General features: G+C 35.6%; 1 long non-coding RNA gene across 1 annotated transcript; it reads left to right on the top strand.

The window, feature by feature from the left end:
- The first annotated feature begins 434 nt into the window (after positions 1–434).
- LOC133092082 (uncharacterized) lies at positions 435–14770 on the top strand. Its single transcript, XR_009701018.1, has 3 exons — positions 435–637; positions 6285–6334; positions 14509–14770. It is a non-coding gene; the product is annotated as an uncharacterized LOC133092082 (long non-coding RNA).
- The last annotated feature ends 3585 nt before the right edge of the window (positions 14771–18355 follow it).

Below are 18355 nucleotides of genomic sequence, written 5' to 3'. Positions count from 1 at the left end.
CTGTGTCCCCCATTTCTTTGATTACAGAAAATAACATTCATCCAGCCTCCATGACCTTTCCTACGTTCCAACGGGCAGTTTTAAACAGTTCTTAATTAGGGAAGGGAGGGGATATGAAACAGGGAGAAACAAAATGAAGAAAAACAATAATTCAGCCTTAGGGCAAGGTCCTGGTGCCGCATCAATGCCTACACACAACAATATCTTTGAGCTGTTTTGCAGAAGCTAAAACCCCCCTCCAGGCAGGAGAAGTTAACAATTAATGATGGTATGCTGCCCACAAGCATGGAAACCCCAGACCAGTTGGAACCAGAAGGTTGACGATGCTGGCTCCCACTTACCTCACCACCAACTAATCAGAAGAATGTCCACGAGCTGATCACGCCCTCTTTGAACCATTACGATAAAACTTCTCACTACCCTCTCAAAGGGAGGCACAGGGGCGCTAGCCTACTGTGTTCCCTCTTTGCCTGGCAAAAAATAAAGCTATTCTTTCTTTTTCTCCAAAACTCTGTCTCCGTATTTCTGTTTGGCATCAGTGCACAGAGAGCCAAGATTTTTGGCATCATACTTTCCTGTTCTGCAGAGAGCATTGGTGCTGCTTCTGTTTCCCTTGGCGAACAAAAGTCTTGGGAAGGTGAGTAGTCCATATACCCCAGGATCAGATGCATTGCTGTCCCTCCTTATTAGAGGGTGGATACAGAGTGTAGGGCACAGATCATTGTTGGTCATAGGACACACAAACCTCCATCTTTTCCTCATCTCTACGCATCTCAGCCCTGCTGCTTTTTCCAGCCATTCTTTGTTCTCACCTTTCCTCTCCCTTTTCTCGTAGGAAATGCTCTTCATTATGGTTTCAACATATTAAATGTTTAAATATCTCTTCAATATATTAAATATCTTTGAGAAAATGAAAGCCAGAAAGAGACGTGTGTTCCTGAAGAAAACCTAAATTTCCCCTGGGCTGTATCTTTAAATTCAACAGATCTGTTATCTTCTCAATATCATATGCGCCCTAACACCAGTAGCTTTGTGTGCTTGTGTGTGAAGATATACGTGAAAATACATGTATGTAGGAGGAGAAGCAATGGAAATGGGAAGAATACTGGGAAATACTGACATTTAACAGTAGTCACTGGTGGATTTTTCCCCCCCATTACATTAACATCTTTAATCTAGATTCAAAAAGTGGGAGGGAAAAATCTCCAAATGTTCTCTTATTTTTATATTTCAGCACACAGAGACTTCTAATGACTGCAGCCCTGATATATTCTAAGAATTCAAACTCCAATTCAGTTTGATCTACAGATTAAAATGCCAAAATTTCAATGTTCTTCCTTCATTATTTCCTGCATGGATTTTTAAAATGAAACTTCTACAATTGCGTTAAATAATAAATTCTTAAAGCATTACCCTACTCCTATAGTATTTAAAATAGACATATTTTAAAAACTGCTCTGATTAAGAGTACAATACAGAATCTAGAGTATATCTAAGTGATTTACTTGTAATCTATGAAGCTTGTAAATACTTTATTTCTGGCATAGAGAGAAATTAGCTGCAAAAATGTTAGGAAAAGAGAGTATCAAAAAACCACAAATTGCAGCACAATGGTTGCTGCTGATGCTGGGAAATGAACCCCAAGCCTTTGCTTCCAGAAGTTCTTTTCACAATAACTCTGTTTCCAAATAATCCCCATGGCACTTTTATTTGAAAATTGTGTACATAAGTTTGGGAAAGAGCATGTTTGTGTCTGAGTATGTGTGCAGATATACAATTTAAAAGCAAACTTTTTTTTTTTTTTTACCATTGTAACATATTTGGTGTGTTTTTAAGTGCATTGCATGTATTTACTTATTGTAATTTTATAATAATCCTTGCAATGTAACTACCGTTATCATTCCATTTTTACAGAATGGGCACTTGAAGTAAGTAACTTGCCAAAGCTTACTTAGAAGTAAACAACTCAATGCTAGTTAAATCCAGGATTTAAATCTAGTTAATCTGGCTCCAGAGTCCATGTTCTTAACTTCTTCTCTCTGTGGCTCACCATGCTGGGCTCACTGCATTATTTTATTAGCAACTATATGAGTAATAGCACAAAATGAATATAATATTTTATGTTCCAATCCATCAATGTTTTTCATAGTGAAGTAGTGATCTAAGATAGAAAGACACAAGGTTGTTTTGCTTTCTTTTCAATATACTTTTCCGTACCTTGTTTTAATTTCAGTTTCTCAAAGCTATGGAATAATAAAGATATCAGAATAAGGCATCAATGGGACTTCCTTGGCGGTCCAGTGGTTAAGACTTCGCCTTCCAAAGCAGAGGGTGCGAGTTTGATCCCTGGTCAGGGAACTAAGATCCCACATGCCTTGCGGCCAAAAAGCCAAAACAAAAAACAGAATCAATATTGTAACAACTTCAATAAAGACTTAAAAAAAATGGTCCACATCAAAAAATATCTTAAAAAAAAGAATAGGGCATCAATATAATACTAATATTCAGTTTGATTAATATATTTTATATTAATATACATTATGTTAAATGTAATATGTTGTTATAATATATAATGAACATTATATACTATTATTATCTATTGAGAGAGAACATACAGGGATAAAAGTATTAATAACAGGTTGGATTGATTTGAGTAACATGTTATCGCTTCATTCACCTGCACAACCTCGAGATGCCTTCTCATAGTTTCTGTTAATTCATCATTCAAATTGCAATCAAAAAGCTAAACTCCAAAGGAGTCAACAATTACTCACAATGGATGGAATGTGAGAAGAAACCATATTTCTTAATTCCAGGATGTCAGTGTGTCTTCTGGGATAAATGGTATTTTGAATATGTTCCCTATTAACTTCCCTTCAGTATGCAGATTGGGTTTGTTATCGGTTATATTGATGGGGTGTCCTCAGATGGCTGATGGCTGGGGCTGCAGGAATGATTGAAAACTGTAGGCGAGGGAGACAACTGCAGTCCCTGGAGGTGTTAGAAGTCTGCAGCGTTTTGGAGGTCTGGTGCTGCCATTTATACTTCTCTTCCCTGGAACTCTTTCTTCATAACAGATTTTGAACTAAAAATAAAGAAAATATCCCATACTCTGCTGGAAGTTTAGTTTTTCAAAGAAATCTTGCCACCTCCTTTGGGAAAATTTCTAACGGATTTTATACCCTTTCCTCCTTTCATTATTTCTACCAACCTGGCTATGTTTTTCTTTTAAAATAAAAACATTAAGGTCAACATTGCTTTTTATTTTCAATTAATTTATTAGTTTTATTTCTACCAATTCTCTAGACACTTTGAGTTCTTGGGCGAATCTTCATTAACTTTATGCTATCATTTAACTCGATTTCTATTTGATATTCAGTAAAAACTCAAGTTTAATCACTCAGTATATTACATTGTAGTGTGTAGTGTGTGTGTGTGTGTGTGTGTAAGGCACAAACAGTTGAGGTTTTTTGTTGTAAATAATGTAAACCGTTGAGCTACAAATAAGAAATGCTTATATTTATTTTGCCTGACACAAGTTCAGGTGCTTTTTGATAGTTCTGTATTTTCTCACTGGAATTGCATATCAAATACCTGCCAAAGGGTGGAATTGTAAACACTTTTTCAGAAAGGGGGCAGACCTATATTAAAACTACTTCTGAGAATCCATTAGGTTATATGCAAAAATCGTTTGATTAGAAAATATCCATATTATCAGAGCTTTATTGTGATGATATATGATTACTATATAGTTTTAACATAGTCCAAGTCCATAGTTTCAGGGCTCTGTACCCAGATTTTCTGCAAGTTGGAGATTCATATTAACAAGCAGAAGAGTTAGATGAAAAAGACATGCTAATGAGATATGCCCTGCTTCTGGTTTTAAAAGGATAAATTCTAGATTAATTTGGGCATTTTGAACATTATTAGTAGGTTTTTGAACATCAACATAATATCTTTTGAAATAACAGATACTCTACAACTGTTTCTAAAGAGGCTACACTGGGCTTTAGATGTAATTTCCTGTGCAAAACATTTTTTGAGACAGAAGATTATATTACCATCAAGAGGAAATCACAGAATCTTAAGTTGCAAAGGATGTTGGAAGTCACCTGGTAAACTTTCACTCAAGTTGGAAATTAACTTTATCAAATGCCTGACCACATGGTGGCCAACCAGTTGCTCTTTGGACACATCTATGAAGGGTGTTTTGACCCCTCTTCAGAGTGGTTCTAATTGTTACTGAGCTGAAACTTGCCTTATAGTAATTTTATTTATAAAATTACTATAAATTTATAAAAAATTAATGTATAGTAAATTAAATAATAATATAGTAATTTATACTATTATAAATTATAGTAATTTATAATAAAATTAAATTTATTAAATTAATTAATTTAATTTAATTAATTAATTTATAAAAATTCTACTCCTCAGTTCTGTTCTTCCTTTTGAACTTAGTAGAATAAGTCTCACTCCTCACTGACCTACTGTCTTTTTATTGAGGGTAGCCAACCTGTCCCCATTATCTTTTCTTTCTACCCTAAATCAGCTCAGCTTTGTCATTCAGATAAAAGGATACTGGAGAGAAAATTAATTTCTACTATTCAGAGTTCTGGTTCTCACTTGTCTCTTTAGGCCCCTCTCTCCCTCATCTCCTTTCTTCTCTCAATTCTGTGAGTTACTACGTCTTATTCTGTAGGTTCCTTTTTCTGCTGAAATTAGCTAGAATTGAACTTTGTTGTTTGCAACCAATGAACTCTCGAGTAGAAGAGTTATCATGTGTTAAAAAAAAGTGTAAAAATGTATACATATTTTGAGTCTCACTCTTTGATTTTTTCTTTTTAAAATATTGTTTTGGATTTCTTTACATTGTAAATTGAGAAAAGTGACACATTCTTCTAAATGTTTGACTGCCCCATGGCCCAGCATTGTTACTTTTAGGAATAAGAATACCACCGTTTGATAAACAGTCATGACCTCTTTGGTAAGAGGCAAGGGAAAGGCAGTACAGAGTTAGAATTTTTTTTTATACATTTATTTATTTTATTTTATTTATTTTTGGCTGCGTTGGGTCTTCGTTGCTGCACATGGGCTTTCTTTAGTTGTGGCTAGCGGGGGCTACTCTTCATTGCAATGTGCAGGCTTCTCATTGCGGTGGCTTCTCTTATTGCAGAGCACGGGCTCTAGGCCTGTGGGCTTCAGTAGTTGTGGCATGTGGGCTTCGGTAGTTGTGGCTCACAGGCTCTAGAGTGCAAGCTCAGTAGTTATGGCAGGCGGGCTTAGTTGCTTCACGGCATGTGGGATCTTCCCGGACCAGGGCTCGAACCCATGTCCCCTGCATTGGCAGGGGATTCTTAACCACTGCACCACCAGGGAAGCCCACAGAGTTAGATTTTAACAAGTAGTCAGAGATGGTAGATTTGATTTAACTCCTAGTTTGATGATTTAACTGTTAGTAAAAAATAATATCTTAGATTTTAGTAGTTAAAACATGGATCTGTTTTTGTCTTATACGTTTTTCTTAACTAGAAAACACATCACTATTTGAGGTACTCATCAGTAAAATTCATTAGGTAATTCATTCAGGCAATGTACTTGACAGATAGCTTAGATGAACGACAGCTTCAGTATTTATAATTATTACCAGAGCGCCTCATCTTCAGAAATACCACATGCTGGCTTACACCTGAGAAAGGATGGTCTTAATTCATATGCATCAACAATTTTAATACAGTAACCTTTTCAGTATCCTCTAAGCATATAAGAAATAGTTAAGCCTGCCTAGCAGGCACATTCAACCTTGCAAGCCTGACTGAGCTCAGCTGGGTTCCAATGGGATGATTCAAAGCAGGATATGAAAGACAGAAGAAAAAAAAAAAAGATTTAGTTAGAAACGACATGATCATCAACATTTGGACACTGCTGAGTATGGACAATCCTTTTATCAGTTTTTCTCTTTATTTCCCAAAGAAAGGGCACCTGAGGCACCTAACAGTGAATATTTTACCCATCTGGAAGGAGTTATGAACAGCTTTATCATTATAGCTCTGGTTTGGTTTTGTTTTGTTTTCTCTTAACAAGTTCAGTGATATTCACTTTAGTGAAGCAAGTATAATTGACCATGCAAATGCAATTATCAATACAATTTTCTCTTCTAATTTTAGATGCAGATTACATAGCAAACAGATAGATATTTATTGGGATCATATGTCTTCCATATTCTCAATGGGCCAATAACCGTATGCAATTTATTTTATGTTTTTGTTAAATGTTTTCAACAGGTTCAAAAGAAGGGAGTTGAGCATTGTCTTTAAAGTAGATGTTCTCCCAGGTATGTATTCATTATATATATATATGCGTACACATATACATATATATAACTGACAGAGAGGACGACAAAAGATGTGGCAAAATGTTAACCATGAATATCTCTGTGCAAAGGATGTACAGGAGATCCTTGTATTATTTTTGTAACTCCTCAGAAAGTTTAATATTCTTTAAAATAAAAGGTTAAAAATAAAACAATGTACTTCAAATGTGTAACAAAAAAAGACGTGCTAATTCTCATAATTTTTATTAAATTATCCTAAATTCAAGAGTTTCAAAAAGACTTAACTCTTTAAAGAAGACACATCTGAGAATAGTTTACATACATCATGGCCTTTTGTCCCTTAATATTTTCATACGTCTTTCCTAGGAACAAGGATATTCTTGTATGTGACCACTGTAAAGTTGTCCAATGTAAATAATTTAACATTGATACTTTATTCTATGAATCATATTCTGATTTTGTCCCAGGAATGTCCTTCATGGCACTTTTTTTTCCCAGAGAGGGTAGGGTGTTGGATCATATATTATTTACATTTACTTGTCAAGTCTCCTTATTCTCCTTCAACCTGGAAAAGTCCCTTAGTCTTTCATTGCCTTTCATGACACTGACATTTTTGAAGAATCCAGGCCAGTTACTTAATAGAATGTTTCTCAGTTTGGGTTTGTCTGATGTTTCCTCATGATTAGATTCAGGTTATGTATTCCTGATTGAAAGATAACAAAAGTGATGAGTCCTTTTCAGGATAACAGAACTGCTGGGAACACTATCTAACACTCGATTTTATTTTTATTGTTTTCTATCGTGGTACATACATTTCCCCCTCCCCAGAACACAATGGAATTTAAAAAACTAAACACAAGGGGTGAGGCAGCTGAAACTGGATTGTTAATGGTGCCTCATCGGAAGTATTCCCAATGGAAAAGGTATTTTTGTCTTGGATGCTGATTGGTGAATCACTTTTCCTGCAGAGAATATTGAAAGTACATCTCCACCCAGTTGTACACCTTTTTCCTAGCAGTGATACAACATTGATCAAATGATGCAGAAAGCCTGAACACTGAGACGCCTGACCAGTATGATCAGAGCAGAGAGAGACCATGAGGATAGGTTCATACAATGTCCAGGGCTGGATCTCAGAGAGATGCACCTTTCCTACAGCAGCAAGTAATGCGCAGGAGGGCTGGTTGTCAGAAATAAATATACTGGTGTTTAAAATCTGAATGGTGACCAGTAATGTACTGAAAAGAGAGATGTGGATATAGTTTTAATTTAATCTACACTGTCTTAATTAGAGACTGGGTGCTTCTGACTTGTGGTTTTTCCCAGTCTCTGGCATCTGAAAGTGAACTGAAGCAGGGCAGAGTTGACCTAGAACTTTAATTAACTTTCAATGAACTCTCTCTAACCATACTCTTTTTAGCTCTATTTCCATTCAAATTCTAATTCAATCTAACTCAAAATTCTTCTTATTTTTGACTCCTCTTACTTTTCTGATTAAAAGATGGCAAGTCAATCCATAGTTCTTGAACTCTCTCTCTATTTCTCCACAAGTTCTGGATGCCTGTAAATTTTTTTCCTAACATTTTTTCAGCTTAACTCCTTCATGCCTCCCTGACTCCTTTGCTAGATTTCACCACTGTCATTAATTCCCACTGAGCACACCATAGCCTACTTTTTTCTGCCATGCATGGAAAATGGCCTTCATTAATTCTTTAATGAGATGATAAATGAAAATACATTATCAGAAAACATATTGCTCACCATCTATAGTTCGTGGTAAATAGTTCTGCAGTGTGCCAATCCTTTATGTTATCCTCGGAGCATCTCTAGGTAAAGAATATGCTAGAATTAGACAGGTATCTGAAAGGAGATGGATTCTCTGGTGCTTACCATTTGCACAACAGGATAAACAGATCTCTTTCAACAATATCCTAATTTTTGTTCAGTTGTGACATGTTACATTTAAATATGGGTGACATGAAAACAAGTCACCTTTATGGTTCAAGTGCTTAAATTGGACAGAAATAAGGGTTGTCAAACATACACAAGACCAAAATAGTGAAGTGACACTATATATCTATACCATAAGGCTGTCAAGTCTTATTGGGGCTGACCCATCACATTTTACTATTACTATTAATATTTATCCTCCTTAATCTCACACTGTCAAAGAATCTTTAGAATAAGACAAAGAGATAGAGTAGTTAAAAATGTCAGAGACTTTACAGGAAATGGAAGATTATGATAACTTGAAAACAAAAGTTGGCAATATTTATGACAGTTGGGTTATTTATTCTTGAACTGAGTATTGCAATATATTGATAGATTTTAGGGCACAGGCTGTAGGTAAAGGTGACTTGGATAATGGTGAATCTGTAGCCCACATGAAGATCTCCTGTATAATGCCAGAACTTAGGAAGCAAAATGCATCCTTTTAATATGCAATGAGGAAAAGTCCTTCTGCACTCATCCTTGCTTTTAATGGCTTCAGCATCTTATGTCAATGACTTTAGAGGGAACAGGATAGGAAGGTGGTTTGATCAGGAGTTGGACTTGAAATAAGAAATTGATGCTCTTACTTTGTTGCAACAACCTGGGTGGCCTTGATAAAGGCATTTAAAAACACCAAAAATCTGTCCTTGAATTTCCTCATCTGTAGCATAAGGAAGTTGGGCTGGGAACACAGGCTCTGCTGTAATATGATCCAGGGAAACACTTTGTAAAAGCAATTGCATCTGTCCCATTCCTCAGATCCTCTTGTTGAAACTGATCATGGTGGAGTGAAAGTGGAGTGATATTTTTTATTGAAGGGTCATCATTGTGGTCATCCGATGTCTTGAATTCAGTCATTTGTCAGAAATTCTGCCATACACATGCACTGCAAAAATGAAATGCATATCTATCACCTTACAAACTGAAAATAGAGCAATTGCTCCTAAAAGACACTTTCTATCTAATCCTACAATTCTGAGGCAATTTTCTTCTTTTGATCTATTATATTCTGCAAGGCTAATATGCTTAAAAAGTTTCACTGCCTGAGAATATTAAGTGATGTTTATATCAGCTCTGTGCACCTTCCTGCCATCTGGGGGAGGTAATTATGACCATCAAGTTAGTGATGATAGTGACAAAACTTGGGCACATTTCAAAATGCAGCATCAAATGCTCATTTCAGTTTCTTATGAAGCCGCATTTTTCATTTTGGACTGTTAAATCAGGAAAAGAATTTATCATAGTGTAGACTTGCTTTATCTTCTGTAGATTGGTCCTGTAATGGAAACCTCAAGTGCTACTGAGGTGAAAAGTGTGACTCAGTGGAAAGGGCAGGGAGGACACATAAAAAGAGAAAATGAAAAGAGTGTGAATGATTAATAAATGAGCCTGAGTGACTTTGAATCAGAATCACTGACATTCGAGCTTCAATCTGTGTTCCTATTTCTTGGTATTGCAGCCCATTCCTACCACAGTTTCTCCATCTCTCTCTTACTTGAATTCTTTGAAATTAACATAGGCAACCTGACATAAAGATTCATGAAAAAAAAGTCTAATACTTAAAAATTAGTATATATTTTGATGATTGTATTATCTCCCTAGGTTGCCTGTAACAAAGTACCACAAATGGCATGGTTTCAAAAACAGATGCTTACTTTCTCATGGCTCTGGAGGCTTAGGAGTTCAAGATTAAGCTGTCCGCAGGGTTGGTTCCTTCTGAGGGCTGTGAAGGAGAATCTGTTTCTTACCTCTTTAGCTCCTGGTTTTTAACTGATGCTCTTTGGCTTTCCTTGGCTTCTGCTGCATCTCCCTGGTCTCTGCCTTCATATTCACATGGCCTTCTCCCTGTGCACCTGTCTGTGTCCAAATTTCCCCTTCTTACAAACTCTACAGTCATGTAAGATTAGTGGCCCACCCTACTCCAGTATGACCTCATCCTAATTTAACTAATTATATCTGCACAATGACCCTATTTCCAAATAAGGTCTCATTCTGAGGTACTGGCATATAGGACTTGAAATTTAGTGGGGGACGCAATTCAACTCCAACAATTATATATTAGAAAATAATCACAAAATTGGCCAACATCTTTGCTGTGTCTTGTCTCCAAGATGAAGTGACACCTCACATTGTTGATTGTGCTGTTCGCTTTTGCTGTCCTAGTTTTTTGGTTTTTCCTCTTTTATGGTTGTTATTAATCTCTAGTATCTAGCACAGTTGCAGACACATAGTATGCCTGTGAAATTGAACTGAACTAGTTCATACTACTGAAATATATCTTTCTATTTCCTCTATTTTCCCCTCTGTTTCAAAGACCATCCTGCCTGGCTCCTGGTCTAGTAATCCTTTGCCTCTCTTCCAGGAGACTTATTTCCATTTCGGTAAATGTAAAGCCTATATTATTGCCAGAACCAGCATCTAAATATTCAAAAGTCAGGGTAACTTCTTAAAAGCATGTGAAATGATGTAATTAATTCCCATTTCCTGATGTAATTCCCATTTCCCTAAACATTTATAAATCAAGACTAAATATTCCTTCTGACATGAATAATTCCATGACCCCATTGATCATAGCAAAGAGACTTACTTTATATTAAAGTATTTTAAGTTTGAAATAGAGTTTTCGTTTAACCTTGTGATTTAGAGAAAGAAATTTTGTAGAATATTAGTTCTTCATGGATTCTTCTTGTCAATTGCTCATTTGGGGTGAAATAGCATAGAAATAATTGCAACCCTCATCTGGTTGTGAGTACTAGTATTTTATATGACATCTCAATTTGAAATCAATATACTATTGATGCTTTGCAAAGTCATGGTTTGTAGAGATCCTAAACTGGAAGGTTAAATGTAAAATCCATTGACGATGACAATGAACTGAGGTCGCTCTTTATTTACTGAGGTGGCCAAAGCAATATAAAGACAATTCACCCAAAAAATAAACTCGATATTGTGGTCAGTAGTAGCATGTTTTCAATTATGTAATTTCAAATGGTCAGGGCAGTGTCGGAGATACTTTTAAATGAAATGAGGTGCTTTGTTTGTCTTCCAAATGGCTGTACCACGTGCGGCTAGTCTATGGCGGTTTAGAGTTACCTTCTCTTGGCAGCAAACTAACAAGCCCATGAATATCTCAGCATTAGACACACAGGGCAGGTGTGTGCTTGGTCTGTCACATCACTCAGGAGACCAACACTAGCTAGTACTATTTTTATCTCTGAAGCAGCTTTTATTTAAGAAACCTGGAAAGGATAATGATTTAAATGAATGTACTAAAAATGTGAGTATTGCTGTTCATACTCTTAGAGAGAGGATATATGAAACCCAGGTATTTTCTCTAATTCCTGATAATTATTTTATATTTCATTTACATGCTAACCACTTAATAAGGATCTTCTATGTTTAAAAGATTGATGATATAACTCTTACCTCATTAATACTACAGAGATCCTATACCTATGTAAACGAACAAATCTAAAACAAAACAAGAAACACAGAAAACTGAACTTAACTATTTGTCAAATTTCAACAGAAGTTTGTAATCTTAGGATGTGTCCTAAGCCCCAGTTCATTTCTGATTTTGGAACTCATACTCAATTTGTCTGACATTTATTCATCATCAGTATGTTTTCATTTGTCCCACATATACCTCATAATATTTTCAATTCTGTAGGAGACACACAATTTCAAGTTATTTATGTGTGAGCCTCAATTCCTCATCTTTACAAATGGGAATCATGGTGTTTCATACTCTATGGGGTTGTTTGAGGATAAAACAGAAAAACATACAAAAAGTGCCCAATGTCTATAAACTAATAGTTAGATTCACCAAACATATATTAAGTACCTACCATTTTCTGGGCAGTCTGAAAATAGAACTATATTAATTATCTTATTTTCTGAAAAACTATTTATTTATGTGCCGCCTACCAACTTGGAGAAAAAAAAAACTGAAAATAAGTAAAGGACAATGACTCTAGTGCTTTACTGTATAAATTGTAACCACTAATAATCACACAAATGATTCACTTCAGCCATTTAGTGCAACCAAAACCTCGAAATCAAGCAAGACTTAGTTGTCATTTCTTCTCCCTGGTTTCCTACTTGATTAAAACTGGCATTTGGAATTACTCCCTGATTCACCAAAGCAGAGCAGTTTGAAATGCTTTTAGTTCTTTTCTCCAAATTTATCATCTACATTATACCATAATATATCTTGGGGGAGTTAAAACAATGACTATATAATCTCTGAGTCTCGATCCTAAATCTGTCTCTTCCTTACTGTCACTCATATTTAATCTCCTGCCATGTAGGATTATCAACAAAATTAGAAACATTAAATCTGAAAGAGACTTAAGAAATCATGCAGTCTTCCCACCTCATTAAAGAGGGAGCAGCTTAGGCCAAGAAAGGTTAAATGACTTTCACAAAGTTATATTCTTAGGAATGGCAAAGTCATGTCAGGAATCCATATTTCTCAAGTCCAGGCTCAATTCCTTCTCCCTATTTTTTTGGAATTTTTAAATATGAAGGAATGTTTGAAAGCTCTACTAAAATCATCTAAACAATATCACATCACTTCAGGTGAATTATAGACCTTCAACTTATATTTTTCTTATTAACACGCAAAAAATTCGTCAGTCTGTTTGTTAACCTTGAAAAAGGGGAAAGAAATCCTAAGATTTCTTAGGATTGCCCTTGAAAAATTAGAGGGACTATAGATATGTAAACAAGGTTATAGGGACTATAGATATCTACACTATAGATATGTGGAAAAAAATTCTGTGTAATAAAGGCAATTGCAAAGAATTTGGGGAGAAATGAAAGTAACATATGAAATAATAATGGAAAACGATAAGAACCATTCTGTAAAGTTCTCAAATAGAATGAGTCTGGGCTTAGTCAATCTCTTAATATGGGTTATATTAGTTAGAAATACATTAAGGAGAAGGGAGCTTTCAAAATTTTAAATTGTGACTCATGGTAGCAAATGCATTTTATATCATGATCCAAGAACACATTTGCATGTGTATATGTATATCTGAAAGAAGTTTCATGAAAAAAAATTGTCCTTATTTTGTATTACATACTCTGATCCAATTCATTCCATTCTGATGACCTGATCGTGAACAATAATATTGACTTCATTACTTGCAGTCTGAGATACTCTGAACTGTTGTGTATCAACATCTGTTCTATATCAGCTTTTTGGCTGGGCATTTCACACATGCTACCACACATGATTTTCCTGGGGCTTGGTAAGGTAAATATTATCACATCTTTTTAGAAGTGAGTGAGCCGAGTTACCTCCCAATTATATTCCCATTACTTTATCTGGGGCTCCCAAACAGAGTAGATTCTAAGCTGTGACGACAGGGGAAAAGCACATAGTGGTGCAGAAACCCGGAAGAAGCATAATCTGTTATCCCGTCTAGGTCCGAGTCCAAGAAGACTTAGATCAACAGAAGCAACTACCAATGACAGCTCAGCCTTTGGGGGCTCTTGTGAAAGAAATTGATGGTGTCTCATCTAATTAGCTGGAAAAATAAATGTTAAAAGGGCTGTTATTTAAATGATGAAGCTGTGTACACAAAGAAGTGCTAGAAAGAAACTCTAAGAAACAGAAAGTGGCTGACAATGAGGCAAGTAGAGAGAGTGGCTTTGTCATTCAGATACTTTAATAGTTGACAATGAACTAATAAGTTCTCCTCTTCCATATCACCCAAAAACACATTTTATAAAATAGCTTCTAATTATGGAAATCATTCTTTTCATGCTCACTATCAGTTGGATGATAGCTAAGCACTAACTATCTGATAATTCCTCCATTTATTTCTCATAACCATCCATTGTGATAGGTATTATTATCCCCATTGAAAAGATGAGGAGACTGAAGCTTACTGAGGTGAAGCAACTTGCCCAGTGAAAGTTGTATAGGTATACTTGGGGTTAGGATATTAATGTATGGGGTTGAGCCATGTGAAACTGGATATTTCACCTCTTGATTTATGAAAAAAAAAAAACCCCACCATTTCATATGATTCCACCTACAAATACAAATTCAAAGCTCATAATTTTAATCACTTGAAGGAAAAAAGAATGGAATTTCAGAATCACTGGAAAGAGTTTTACATTCATTTTAATTTTTCTGATTCTTCTGTTTCTCTCTTCCCATTTCTCTTAAGGAATTTGACCTAGATGCCGACAAGACTTTGGAAACTACTGGAAAATCGAATTCTAAAAGTGGTCTTTAGTCCTGTGATGTCTTCGGTAGTCTTCCACAAGATGCCTATTGACTGGAATGTTACATATTTCCCCTTTTCTTTAATGGGAAAAAGATGAAATTATGTGCAATTCTTTCAGCTTGTAAAAGTGTCATTTTTCCAATGCTTTTTCTTATTTGCAGCTTCTATTCTAAAGCAACTTGTATAACTTTAAAAAGTCAGAAAGACCCTGAAAATTTATTTGTGACTCCTAATTATAGTAATTTACAGTGGCACTATGATTCGTCAGTTTTAGGGTGACCTAGATTAAAAAAATATTACTTAAATAATTTTGACTCTAAATTCTACTTTCACTAACTTTCGTTTCCTTCACAAAATTTTCCAGGAACTGTGCACTTCTTAATTTTATCCTTGCAACCAGCAACTCTTAAATTGATCTGTTTTAGAAACTGTTCCCATTGTACACTGCACACAATTTATGCATAAAAGTAAATTTCAAGAAATTAAAAAAGGATAGGTTAATTTTTTAAAGTATATTTTTCAAACTAGGCTTTTAAAGAGCTCATCTTTGCTGGCAAAAACACAAGGAAAAACTGGGTAGGGTTGTAGAAAATATAATTTTGTCAGATAAATGTATGATTCCACTAGGTGGCACTGTTGATTTATCTACTCACGGTTTACCCTCATATTTTTATCTTCTTGAAAGCAGTTAAGAGTCTGTTTTTTCTTTTTCTTTTTTTTTCCAATCTAATGAAAATTCCTGCATAGGAAAAAGCTGATTTGGGCAATTCTGAACTTGAAAAATGGGTGCTTCTTGTCATTAGAAACCTTATAAATAAGCCTCTACCAAATAGGTTAGTTCTTTTGGCATACAAACAAGTAGGTTGATGACATATGTAACTTCCATCTGGATTCAATAGGTGTAGAAACTGTTGTTATTTTATCTATATCTCACTATTTGGGTAATATTTTAAATAGGAATTATGTCATTGAAATAAATTCCTCCTTATCTGCTTTCTTTGGTAATCAGAGACCTTGGCATGCCCAAGAAATCCAGATTTTCAGTGGTTTTGCAGCCCATGTTGAGAGAGGCAATTTACCATGGGCCTGGGTGACCCTACACATTCTCTCTGGGTATTCCAAGAATGCAAAACCCTGGCTACCTGGGCCGTCTCTCAGTGTTGTGTTTGCAGGGAGCAACCTTGAGTGATGCAGTAATGTCTTCCTCTAGAAAAGAGTAGGCTTGCTTTTATTTACTATAAAAGTGTTGATTTCCCCCAAGCTCCATGTTCCTCCTCTGTAATCAAGCATCCATCATGGGTCCTTGGCATTGCCCCCATGGTACTTGGGGAACATGGAGGAGTTGATACAAACAAACGTGAAGCTCTGGCTACTGCTTTTGCTATGAGTAATAAAGGCTTTTTCTCTGATCCAGGAGTCTCATTTTATTTTTTTTCTGCCAGCATCCATGAAATAGTAAATCCCAGATCCTCCACAGTTTCTGACAGTATCTCCTGTTTTCCATCCTCCTTACAGCATAGAAGATTTTGATTCAGAATCAAATCTGATTCAGATGAGTAACAAGCTGTCTAGTGGAGTCCAGCTTTCTAATCTAATGTAAGAAGACTTTCTACTACTTCTCTGAGTAGTAAATGGCCCATTCTCAGGTTTAAGCCTTCAGTGACAGGGAGTTACTATGCATGAAGTAGCTTAGTACATTTTGGAGTAGCTCTATTAAAAAGTTTGCTTTGTGCTGAGACTGATTTTTCACCCTATGTCTTTCTCCCAATGGAACTAGTTCCACCTTTGAAAGCTATCCAGATATTTGTGGCCACTTTTCATGTGAGAACACTTCAGACTTCCCCTCTTCTCCAGGCTAACTGGTTCCTGTTGTTTTGACCATTTCTTTGATGTGTTGGTTCTTAATTCTCTTCTATTGCGGTTGTTCTCCATTTGTTATTTACCAATGTGTTGATTTCTTTAAAAAAAATATGGTCCTCGAATATGGCAAAAATATATTTTTTAGATGTGATCTGATTCTTCTTCACCCCATGTATCTCTCCCTATCCTTTTCCCTCCTGATCAAATTAATGAAGTTGATGATTCACTCTAACTCATCTTTGAATCATGGGTACCAAGTGCAATCTCTAACACTTGGTGTGTTCTCATAAACATTTCTTAAAGAATTAATGAATGAATGACCTGTATAGATTGGATTACCATTACTGCCACCATTCTGGGTATTAGGTTTCTGGTAATATGGCCTGAGATTTGTATTCATGGAGTTTCATTACTCTATTGAGTTATATCAAGGAGATGGGAAGGTAAAAAAACGAACATATTCTGCCTCTTCTAGTTACTAGACATGTGACATTGAGCAAGTTATCATTCACTCTGCTTCAGTCTCCTCACTTGCAAAATGACAAATAGAGAGCATCTACCTCATCGGGGTTTTGTGAAGGTTAAATGAATTAATATAAATCATGTAAAATGTGTAGATGTGTATGACAAAGAGTAGGTACTATGCAAGTGTTGGCTATATAATTATAAGCTGGCATGGAAGAAAACAATATCTCATATACATCTAAGTGTAGTAGAGGCAATGTGAAGAGTAGCACATACATGTCCAATGAAAAGTAGACCCAACCAGGGAAAGCTTCACAGAGAAGCCACTGAGGTTTGATAGAAGGAAAAAGATTTCCAGGCTGAGAGACCTGAATAAGCACAGGTCTGTAATCTGGAAACTTTTTTTCTTCTCTACCACTATTACTAATTACCATAATATAGGAAATGTATACTGTCAAAATAATGTTAAGAAGACAAAAATATCACCACTCACAGATGGAAAACTGTCACTCGTATAACACTTTGGCTTATAAAACAGCTTTCCTACATCATTTCATTTGATTCTCAAAACAAACAAACAAAACCAAAAGAACTAATCAGTACTATGTATAAGGTGAGCTCTATTCTTTTTCTCCTTTATGAGAAGAAATAGAATTCAAGGTGATTGCTAGATAAACAATAACCTTCCTATTAGCTGCATTGATAGTGCAGTTAAAAACCAATCTCCATTTTCAACAGTAAAGTCACTAGACAACATAGAATGTACCAGACTTCCACACTTAAAAGTCCAACAAAGATTGATGGAAAAAACTAAGAACACTTGAATAAATTTGGAAACAATTCTAATTCCTAGATGGGAAGGATAGAAGTAAACACTAGAAATGGCATTGTTTTCCCTAGACAGATTTATATATTTACTGCAATACCAATAAGAAGATGAACAGTACGTGTGTTCATATAGCTGTGTTAGGTCCACGCTGCTAAATATGGTGATTTTTTTTTCTAGAATCACTCAGTCAACAGGTGTTGAGAACCTATTATGTGCCAAGCACTGTACTACATACTGGGAAGTAGCTATGAAGAAGGTAGGGCCCTTGTTCTCAAGGAACTTAGGTTTAGCAGAGGAAGACAAAAAAGCTAACACATAAACAATAAATTAGGTAATATCAGATATTGATAACTATGTAGAAGATAGAATAGTCTATTATGGAAGAGAACAATATAAAGGGACTTGCTTTATCTAGAGCTGGTGAAGACCTTTCTAAGGAAGGATTTTCTAAGGAAAGATATTTGAATTGAGACATCAGTGATAAAAAGGGGAAAGACTGTGGAGTTCAGTGACATGAGTGGTCTAAAAAAAAAAGGAACAGAAAGTGAAAACACTAGGGAATAAAAATAAGCATGCAGAGTTTAAGGAAACACAAATTTCAAATTTGAATTGAGTGATTATAAACAAGGGTGG

Source organism: Eubalaena glacialis, chromosome 5, assembly GCF_028564815.1.
Source record: "Eubalaena glacialis isolate mEubGla1 chromosome 5, mEubGla1.1.hap2.+ XY, whole genome shotgun sequence".
NCBI lineage: Eukaryota > Metazoa > Chordata > Mammalia > Artiodactyla > Balaenidae > Eubalaena > Eubalaena glacialis.
Note: the sequence above shows the minus strand (reverse complement) of the source record. Positions and strands in the feature narration are given on the sequence as shown.